The sequence below is a fragment of the Humulus lupulus genome, chromosome 9 (genome assembly GCF_963169125.1).
Source record: "Humulus lupulus chromosome 9, drHumLupu1.1, whole genome shotgun sequence".
NCBI classification, from domain to species: Eukaryota; Viridiplantae; Streptophyta; class Magnoliopsida; order Rosales; family Cannabaceae; genus Humulus; species Humulus lupulus.
This window is the reverse complement of record NC_084801.1, coordinates 182,490,982-182,501,725: the sequence shown is the minus strand read 5'-3', so window position 1 is coordinate 182,501,725 and position 10,744 is coordinate 182,490,982. Positions and strand designations below refer to the sequence as shown.

The following is a 10,744-nucleotide window of genomic DNA, read 5'->3' as shown; positions in this document are numbered from 1 at the left end:
GGTATTATTTTATTTAAGTTCTCATAGTCTTCTACTCAGCCTTCTAACCTTATTCTTTATTTTGGTTAGGAAATCTAAGTTCTTGAGCATAAGTTTTTGGTAAGTATATTTTCAATGATATAGTCCTCCCATTCCTTTCATTTCTTTTCTTCAAAGTACTCACTCTGTTACAAATGGATTTTAGGAGTGTTCCAAAGTCCCAACTCTGTCCTCATATCCCGGTAATCTTGGTAAGGAAAATATGATAGAATTTATATGTTATATGTTTTATATGTTATCTTATGATTTTTATGTTATGAAATATGTTATGTTAAGTATGCTTGTAGGCTTGGGCATATGACCTATATGACTAACAAGCCCCAAATAGATTATGGGCATATGACTTGCTTAGCTAGCAAGACCCCACTAATCTAATGGGCATATGACTTGTTTAGTCTATGGGACCCCAAGTAATAATGGCCATTATAGTATGTATGTGATATAAGTGTTATGTTATGTTTTTATGTTTTTATGAAATTTATGTATATGGACTATGTGTTAGATTTTCCTTGCTGGGCATTAGGCTCACTCATTTTTGTTTATATGTGCAGGAAAATAGTCTTAGTGGCAGGAAAGGTTCTTGGAAGCTTGGAGAATGTGTATTGAGGCGGAATGGATTCAAGAGCCGAGCGTTTCGATTCGAGGATGTAGTTTTGTTTCTTATGGTTTTTACATGTATTTTTCCGCATTTTGTTATGTAAATCTCTTTTTAATTATGTCATGTTTTGATTTTAAAACAATGGGATCCCATATCCTAACTTGAATTTTATGTAAGTTTAACTTTTATTTTTACAAGTTTCTTAATAAAGTTATGGTCTTTTCACTTGTAAGTTTTATTAAGGATTAGTGTTTATGTATAGTTTTCGTTAATGGTCCATAAGTCTAGAGTAGTTGGGTCATTACACCCGATCTAGTTAGCGAAGATTTTGTTGACCAAGCATTGGTATGTAGCCCCAATATTTTTCAATCCGAATGGCATAACTTTGTAATTATATACGTTATGCTCGATCATGAAACTGGTATGCTCCTGGTCCGCAGGGTTCATCATGATCTGGTTATATCCAGAGTTTGCGTCCATAAATGACATTAGCTCGTGACTTACCGTGGCATCTACCAACTAGTCAATCCTTGGCAGTGGGAAACAGTCCTTGGGACAAGCCTTGTTTAAGTTGGAGAAGTCGATACAGGTTCTCCACTTCCCATTCGATTTTGGGACCAGCATTGGATTGGCCACCCAGATCGGGTATTTTGCCTCCCAGATAAACCCACATTTTAGTAACCGAGCTACTTCTTCCTCTAGTGATTCAGCTCGGACTATTCCCAAAAGTCTCCATTTTTTGGATTTTGTAGGAACATTTTTGTCCAAATTTAATGTGTGCATTATTATATTCTGACTGATTCCATGTTGGGAAAACTTATACAAGATCTTTATTTATTTTCATGTATATCTAATATTAAACAAATTAATATGAAATAGCCTAGAACATGTTTCTAAAATTGAATTCAAAGAGAAACAATGATTAGAATACTTACAGTATACGCAACGGAATTAAAGAGTCATTCCTTCAGTTTCTCTAACTCTTGAATCCTTTCTGTCGCAGAGTATTATCAAGAAACTGAATCGTTCTTCTAATTTCTTCACAGTCTTCCAATGTATCCTTAGAATCACCTAGACTAGTGTGGGCAATTCTCAACACATGAGAAAGATACAGAGAGAAGAAGAGAAAATAATCAAAGAGGCTTAGAAAATGACTTGTGTTTAGAGAGAATTTAAAACTATCAGAAAACCAGTGTCTGTCGTCTCAGAAATCTTAACTTCTGATTTCTCTCTAAGCACTCCTTTTATAGACTCAATTAGGCCATTTAATTTAATTAAAAATCAATAAAATAATAGTCATTTTAAAGCCCTAGGTCGAAATTATCATGGGCTTTAGGCCCATGAAATTTCTCATTTGATTATAAACCCATTGGTCTTAAAATCAAGGCCTGTATTATATTCTATTGATTCAATTAATTAAATAATTATTTAAATATATATCAAATTAATTATTTATAATTTGAACCTTTATTTAAACTTATTTATTAATTTAGATACCAATTTATCTTAATTAATAAATCTATCATAATTTCTCTTTTCTTCTCAAAAATACTTAACTCTGTGAAACTATCCAAAATTGACCTAGTCAACTTTGATAGTTCTAATTGATAATTAAATCAATTAATTGAGACTATCTAGATGATTTTATCCAAGATACAATGGGGACCATGGGCCTATGAAATCAAGTTCCAATAAGTTATCATAAATCTAACAAATAAATTTACTAACTTATTAATTCCTCGTGACTCCACTATAGATTCGGAATTGCAGTTTTGAATTCATAGAATGCTCTATAACAAATATAGATACGCTATTAATTATCCATTGTTACAACCATAATTTTCACTCAAACCTCTATAGACGGTCTACAATGAGATAGGACTAAAATACCGTTTACCCCTCATTGTATTTTATCCTTAAAACACTTAGTTCCTTGTAAATGATATTTCAGTAAACTAATTTAATTACTGAAATAAGATCTCTATCATTTAACATCTTGAACCAAACTAAAAGGAAACCATCGTTTCACTTCTTCATCAGAAGCTATAGATGTTCATATCTATGATTAACACTCCCACTCAATTATACTACTGAGTTCCCAAGATGTAAGTATGGGCTAGTCCGTAGGGTAAGCTGGTAACGAACAAGTCAAAGAACTCAAATAATACAATCAGTTAGAATACTAACCACTCAGAATTGAGATTGAATTGACCTATGGTCAACTATATGATATGACTAGAATAGATAATAATGGTATGTTTACTTAGCTTATCAACTGTCAATATCAGTCCAGTCTGATGTAACAAATACATCCGATTTTATCTACTTTGCTAATGTTTTGGAAAGAACATAACACTATAATGTGTAAGTAGATCATATCGTAGATTAGCAAGTCAGTGTAAATCTTGTGCACTGACTAATCTTAGGACTAACTTATTTTGAACATATAATCATATTCATATTCCACTGTGATTACGTCACTATAAATAAGATTAACTATATGCTCAGGATTTAATAGAAGTTTATATTAAACAAATAATCATGAAAATAAAACATGTGAGCAAAGTGATTGACCAAGTCAAAAAGTTATTTATATTCTTTTATTGATAATAAAATGAGATTACAAAGAATTTGAGTTTTAATTAGGGCATAAAACCCCAACATTCCCACCATATCCTCATGTGACCAGGCGAAAACATCCAGGTTCTTCTGTAAGAAATCGACCAGTTCCTTCTTTCTTTTTGTCTTCGAGACTCTTTCCAACTTTTACGACTCTTGAAGCTTCTTTGGGGCCGATGTTCACTTCCTCGAGCTCTTTTATGGCTTTAAGCTCTGGCCTATCTTTGCCTATCCGCAGATCAATGTCATCATGTTGGGTGACCTCACTGCCCTTTTCTTGTTGAGGTTCGTCCATCCCACGAGTGACTTCTACTTCTTGGGACTCCTCACCTCCGTCATTTATGACCATTGCCTACTGCCTGGGTTGTGACTTTCCCTTCATACAAATGCTATAGCATTCTCTGGCAGCGAGCTGATCACCTCTGACCGTGCGTATCCCCGAAGCTGAGGGGAATTTCATTGCCAGGTGTCGAATCGATATTATGGCTTCAAATGCCATCAACGCAGGTTGACCCAAAATTGTATTGTATTTGGCTGGATAATCGATTACCACGAACTCGATTATTTTGGAGACAGTTCGTGACTCTTCTCCTAATGTCACCACTAGTACGATTGTCCCTATGGTCGTCATTCCTTCACCCGAAAACCTGTATGGAGTCATCGAGGTCGCCTTCAAATCGAATACGAACAGTCCCATTTTTTCCAGGGTGGACCAGACAAGTAAATTTACAGAGATTCCATTATCCACCAGTATTCTTCGGACCCTTCGGTTGGCGAGCTGCACGGTTAACACCAGTTGATCATTATGTGGGAATTGGACGTGGCTAACGTCCTCTTCCATGAAAATGATTGGTTGTTTTTCCAATCGTTGTTGTTTCGACAACCGTTGCTCTGGGACGAACTCCACCCCATTATGAGCCTTCAACTCATTAATGTACCTCTTTTGGGCCCCGATGCTCATGCCCACGCAATAATGGTTATATCTCCCCCTACTATTGGAGAAGGATCGACCTATTCGCCTGAGCTCTAGATTGGCCTATGGGAGCTTCTGCGACTAACAAAGAGTTTTGCCCGAGGGGCTGATTGGGAACTACTCGATTTTGAGCGTACTTGGCCAACGGTCCAGCTCAGAATCGACAGAATTTATGACTGATGTCATTATAGAATCGAATTTTTTTTGAAGGATCTCTATTTGCTTTCGGTTTCTTAAAGGTTATGGCTTCTTCCATAGGAGGCAATTAGAATTGGCCAGAAAGATACGCTCTCGGGTATCCTTTAGGTCAGTATATGTAGCGTAGATGGGCTTGAACTTCTCCACAGACTTGTTTTTCTTTGTCCCGCTCTAGGCTCCCTCACCATTCCCCTTCCTTTTATTGTTCCCCCCTTGGTTATTCTGGGTAATGGCTTAAGCCGTAGCTGCAACATCTGTTACCGCTCCAACGAGTTGGACATGGGTTTGGCTGGTTCCTACGACAGAAGCTCGTGCCTCTTCTAGGTTTATCCATTCCTGAGCTCGGGCCAAGAATTAATCTACGCTTTAACTCCTTTTCTTTGGAGTTCTTGCCACAGGTCGCCCCCGACGAGGATTCCCATTCTCATTGCCATTAGCTTGGAGCTGTCATCAGCGTCCCTAGCTCGTTCAGCAACATTAGAAAATCTGCTCAAATATGCCTTCGGTGTCTCGCTAGGTTGCTGCTTTACGTTGGCCAATGAATCGACCTCAACTCGAGCTGCCTGTGAAACTCATAATGCTTTTTCAAAATCGGAGGAAAATTTATTCCACGAGCTTATGGAATGCCTCTTGTATTGTTTAAACCACTGCCTGGCAGGCCCGACCAAAGTTGCAAGGAACAAGATACATCTTAGATCGAGCCCGACATTGTTTGATCAGATGAATCTCCATCTCCATCAAACTTCGACATGTGTGGCATCCTAAAACCTACAGGATATGTTGCCGCTACAATGTTTGGAGCAAAAGGTTCGAGCTCCTCATCTGAGTCGCAATCATCATTTTCCTTCCCGGACAAGAGTCCTTTCATTTGCTCATCCATTAGAACTAGTCTCTCAAGGGTTTGGTCCCTAGTCCCTAGGTTAGCTGGAGGTTGTTCAAAAAATCCCATCCTATTATATGTGTTTGACGGGCTATTGTCCCTCCAAGCTCGAGCTTGGTTATGTGGGACATTCCTATTGTCACGTACTATGGACGGGCCTCCCTCATGTCGAGTGTAACACCCTGGTTACCCCAGAACAGTTACGATGAACCGGAAATTTGACTCATTGCCTGAGTCCTTTGGTTAAAACGTGTTCTAAGTGTTATTAATAGGCTAAGGTGAAAATCAGCAAAAAGGAAATGATATGTTTTATTTAATATATAAAACTGTTCATGGGCCCACAAGAACATTTACAAGTTATTTACAACTCAAAAAGGTCATTACTGTTCCAAGATTATAAACCCGCCGACCTAAGCGGCAAAAATAAGGTAAACCCCCTAGTTCCTCTGAGAACTCCTTAGCCGTGGTGGTCAAGCGGCCGCATATGTACACATCACCACCTAAGCTCTCCACTCAAGGCTGGGTGAGCTTTTCTTTCCCTTTACCTACACCACATAGCACCCATTAGCCAAAGCCCAGCAAGAAACATAGCATTATATGTAAATGTTATCAAATGATTATCATTATAATCACACATAGCTCATAGCTCTCAAACAGGATAGTGAATATCACTTGAGGTTCTGATAAACCATACTGAGTGACTGACAAGCAGGTCACTAATTCAAATGGAAGAGTGGCTGCTAGGTAAGCCACTAGCCTTCAACAAATGAGAGACCGATGGGTAAGTCTCTATTTTAACAAGTGAGTGACTGATGGGTAAGCCACACAAGCGCTTATAATATTCATCGAACTTGAGGTCGGTTCGGCATTAATGCTCTTTTGAGTCATCCAATGCAGAAAGTCGATTAGATCTAATCTTTATTGGCTTGCGTTGAACACGCTAAGGCCGTCCTGACTAATGAGTCAGCGCTATGTGACCAGTGCCCAGTACCACTGCCGAACTTGACTAATAAGTCACAGCTTCACAGTTGATACTAGCACTTTTGCCAAATCTGACTGATGAGTCAGTACCATGCACAAGTGAGCAACATTTGCTAAGCATTCAATGATCATTCCATGTCCACATTTACACAACCAACATGGCTCATGAATAACCATGCATGTCACATATGGGGTGCAGTTTTCTTACCTCTGATTCGAGCTAGAATGAACAAAAGAACGACCCTTGAGAACGGTTTAGCTTTTAGTCCTTTAGCGGTTACCTAATCATAACACATTATAGGATACCATCAATAACATGATAATCAAAGGTTCTCAAACCAATATCTAGCCTCCAAGAGATCAATCCAAACTAATCCAAGTAGTAGGGACACTCCTGAGGCCTAAAACTAAGTTCCCGGGGTCAAAACGAGCAAACGGGGCGAAAACTGGGCAAGGGCTGCGGCCCTAGCACCTTGGGCCGCGACCCCCAGAACTCCCTAAAGCAAGGGCTGCGGCACCCTCCATCAAGGGCCGCAGCCCCCAGCAGGTGCATTTTCCCCCACCTGCTTCTTCGAAGCAGGGCCGCGGCACCCCAAGAACAGGGCCGCGGCCCTCAACTCTGGGCCATTCCCAAACGTGCTTTTAACACTCCAAAGCCTCCAAAATCATACCAAAACATTCCCCAATCATCAAAACAAAGTTCCCAAGCTTCCCAATGCTCCAAAACCCTCAAAACCCAAGGTTCAAACGAACCGAAAACTCAACAATTCACAAAATCAATTCAAAGCTTAGAAACACGAAAAACTCAAAACTTAAACTTCGATTACCTTCGATTGGGTTGTTTTCCATCAAATCCTTCGGTTAAGAAGCTTCTAATCTTTCCTAGGATCTCTATGCCTCGATCCTCGCTCGATTCCGACACCTAGAACCCGAGATTTCTTCGAAAAAGCTTAAACGGTAAAACAGACTTTGGAAAGGGAGAACGAGAGGTTTTCTATCGTACGTTCTATCTGATAAGCTACTTCAAGCTTAAGTAACCTCAAATAAAACCTAGTGCTCGGGGTCCCGAAAACACCCCCGTGGACATTATAGTCAAAACTCCCAGAATTTCACCCTGATCTCAATAACTCCCAATTTATCATCAAATAAACATTCCTATTACCCCAAAATTGACCCCGTTATGACAAAACCGCTAATCCACTAAATATAATCGTCTCATGCCGAATAGCTCGAATATTGATGAGTCTAGTTTTTATTATGTTTTGGTGATGTTTTTAGTAGTCTTTTATTTTGTTTTTCCTTGTTTTAGCGCGGGTTTACGCTTTGTTTGGTTGTTTTTGTGAATATCAGGAAGAATTGAGCATGTGGAAGAAAATGCCAAAGAAAGGGAAGAAATAACCGAGTTTTCCATCATATTTTGATCAAGAATGGTTCTCAACACAATTTGGAAGTGTTGGTGAAATTTTGGGATGAAAACTTAAAAAAAATGAGATTTCCCTTAAGAGCCACGGCATGAGCAAAAGGGAGCTGCGGCTAGGTGGGAAACAGAAGCATTGTTTTTCAGGAAGTCTTCGGGCCGCGGCATGGCTTCAGAGAGCCGCGGCATGAAAAGGACCTCCTACCCTTTGATACGGGCCGCGGCATGGCTTCGGAGGGCCGCGGCATGGAAAGGGCTTTTTGCCCAGGAATTTGGACACGGGCCGCGGCATAGTGTATGTAGGGCCGCGGCCCGCCTCTCTAAAATCTGAAATCCTAGGTTTTAAAGGACGAAAAAGAAGAGAGAAGGACGTACGGACGAAGGGAGGAGTTCTGGTTTTGAAGGCTCAAGCTTAGAGTATTTTTACATGTTTTTCTTCCTGATGTTATCTTTAATTTCTGTTGTGATTAGCACTATGACTATGAACTAATTTTCTGTTTAGGATGTTCAATTGAATCACTTGAATTTCTGTTATGACCTAATGCAATTTTAATTTCCTCTTCTTCAATCTTCTTCAATTCCTTATAACCTGTTCTTATAGATTGATTATTGATTGGCCATCTTTAGTCACATTCATATGTTTTTAAGTCAAAATCTGAGAAGTGAGATTTAATTATGATTTGGTTATATTGGACATAATTCTAATTTAGAACGAAAGTATCTGAATTAATTGTGTAACTGTTATTAAGTTGTGGAATTTAATGCTACCTTTGTGGTTCAATTTACCATAGAAATATAGGAAATTGTCACCTAGGTTGAGTTTATAATTCATAGTATGATTATAGGCTGCTGTTTCAACTTGTTAATTGAATTAGGTAAAAAAATAAGAAGAATTCATACTTTGCATTAGGGAATAATAGGAAGGATAGTTGATGAGATTGAATATCCTAATTGTTTCTCAGTGATTAAACTAAAAGTTTTACTATTAGTTATTATTCTATTTAATTGTTGATTATTATTTCTGCACTTTATTGGTTCTTTTGCTGTATTTTACAAAAATCAAGAATTTTAATTCATCAAATAGAACAAGAAATTAATTGACTGGTAATTGATAACTCAGTCCTTGAGGACGATACTTGGTTTTACCATTTTATTACGAGTTTGCGACTGTGTGCACTTGCATAGCAAAATTATCGCAACAAGTTTTTGGCGCCGTTGCCGGGGATTGAAAATTATCAATATCAGTCTAATTAATTTTTATTCTAATTTGATTTTAATTTCTCTCGTTTCTAATCTGTTTAGTTGCTTAATTTGTCTATCTCAGGTGAATTTTGGTATATGCGTGGCAGAAAAGGAAAAGCCACACTTGTTCCTTTGAATCCCGAGATTGAAAAGTCCTGCAATCAAATCAGAAAGAATAAGAGAGAGGCCCAGAATTCTGTGAAGATGGCACAAAATGATGGGGATGGCAGGAATGGTCTAAATCCAGGAGTTGTACAAGGGGCTCAGGCTCAGACCAACGCTGAGAGGAGCCTGAGAGATTATGTGCTACCCACTCTGACGGGAGTACAAAATAGTATACGCCCACCAGCTGTGGAGGCCAACAACTTCGAAATCAAGCCTGCTATTTTACAAATGGTGCAGTCCTCTGTGCAATTCAATGGGTTGCCCTCTGAAGATCCTCACACCCATTTGTCCAACTTTCTGGAGTTGTGTGGAACCTTCAAATATAATGGGGTGAGTGATGACGCAATCAAGCTTAGGCTCTTCCCATTTTCTCTAAGGGACAGAGCTAAAATTTGGCTGAACTCTCTGCAGCCAAACTCCATTGTCACTTGGCAAGATCTAGCTCAGAAATTTTTGTCCAAATTCTTCCCTCCATCCAAAGCTGCTAAATTGCGAGGAAAGATAAATAACTTTTGCCAGAATGACGGAGAGTCATTGTATGAGGCGTGGGAACGGTTTAAGGAACTCCTGAGAAGATGTCCTCATCATGGCATTGAACAGTGGATGCTAGTACAGAATTTCTACAATGGTTTATGTCCGACAACCAGAACCATTATAGATGCTGCAGCGGGTGGCACTTTTATGAGCAAGAGCGTAACTGGTGCATATGAGCTGCTAGAGGACATGGCTACAAACAACCATCAGTGGTCTGAGGAAAGATCATCAGGAGTCAGAAAGGTAGCTGGGGTGCATGAGCTAGATGCAATCACTGCCTTAACAGCGCAAGTAGCCTCTTTGACCAAGCAGTTGCAACAGAGTAGTGTGTCTGCTAATGCGGTTCAGATGGCAGTGAGGTGTGAAATGTGTGGTGGTGCTCATTCTTTCGATCAGTGCCCTATCTGTAATAATAACACCCCAATGGATCATGCCCTAGTTTAAGCGGTGGGAAATTTTCAGAGGCCACTCAATAACCCATTCTCCAACAACTACAATCCTGGGTGGCGAAATCATCCCAATTTTTCGTGGAAGAATAATCAAGGCCAACAACCTCAGTTTCAGGGCCAATTTCATAATAACATGCCTCAGCCACCTATGAATCAAGCTTCGTCATCAATGCAGCCTAGGCCTCAACAATCAATGCCTCAACCTGAGAGACCTAATGAACTGCAAGCTGCCCTGTTGACTCTTACTAACACTCAGACTCAATTTATGACTGAGACAAGATCCTCTATTCGAAATCTTGAGACACAGGTTGGGCAGTTGGCCAATATGCTCAATAACAGACCCCAGGGAAACTTGCCTAGTAACACTGAAGTCAACCCCAAGGAGAAAGTTCAGGCAATTACTCTGAGGAGTGGGAAGCAAACAGAGCAGCCTAGACTTCCACAGGCAGTAGTTCAGAAAAAAGAGATGGGTGCACAGTCTGATTCAGAAAGGGTTACTGAAGACCATCAGAAGTCAGAACAGAGTCCCCCAGTGGTCATTGAGCAGCCAGTTAGAGTTCCATACCCTCAGAGGCTTAGAAAGACTACCCTTGATAAACAGTTTTCTAAATTTCTTGAGGTGTTTAAAAAGCTGCACATAAACATTCCT

General features: G+C 39.5%; 1 non-coding gene across 1 annotated transcript; it reads right to left on the bottom strand.

Moving 5' to 3' along the window:
- Window positions 1-9,598: 9,598 nt before the first annotated feature.
- On the bottom strand, window positions 9,599-9,705 carry LOC133802921 (small nucleolar RNA R71). The gene has a single exon (XR_009877664.1). It is a non-coding gene; the product is annotated as a small nucleolar RNA R71 (small nucleolar RNA).
- Window positions 9,706-10,744: the final 1,039 nt, after the last annotated feature.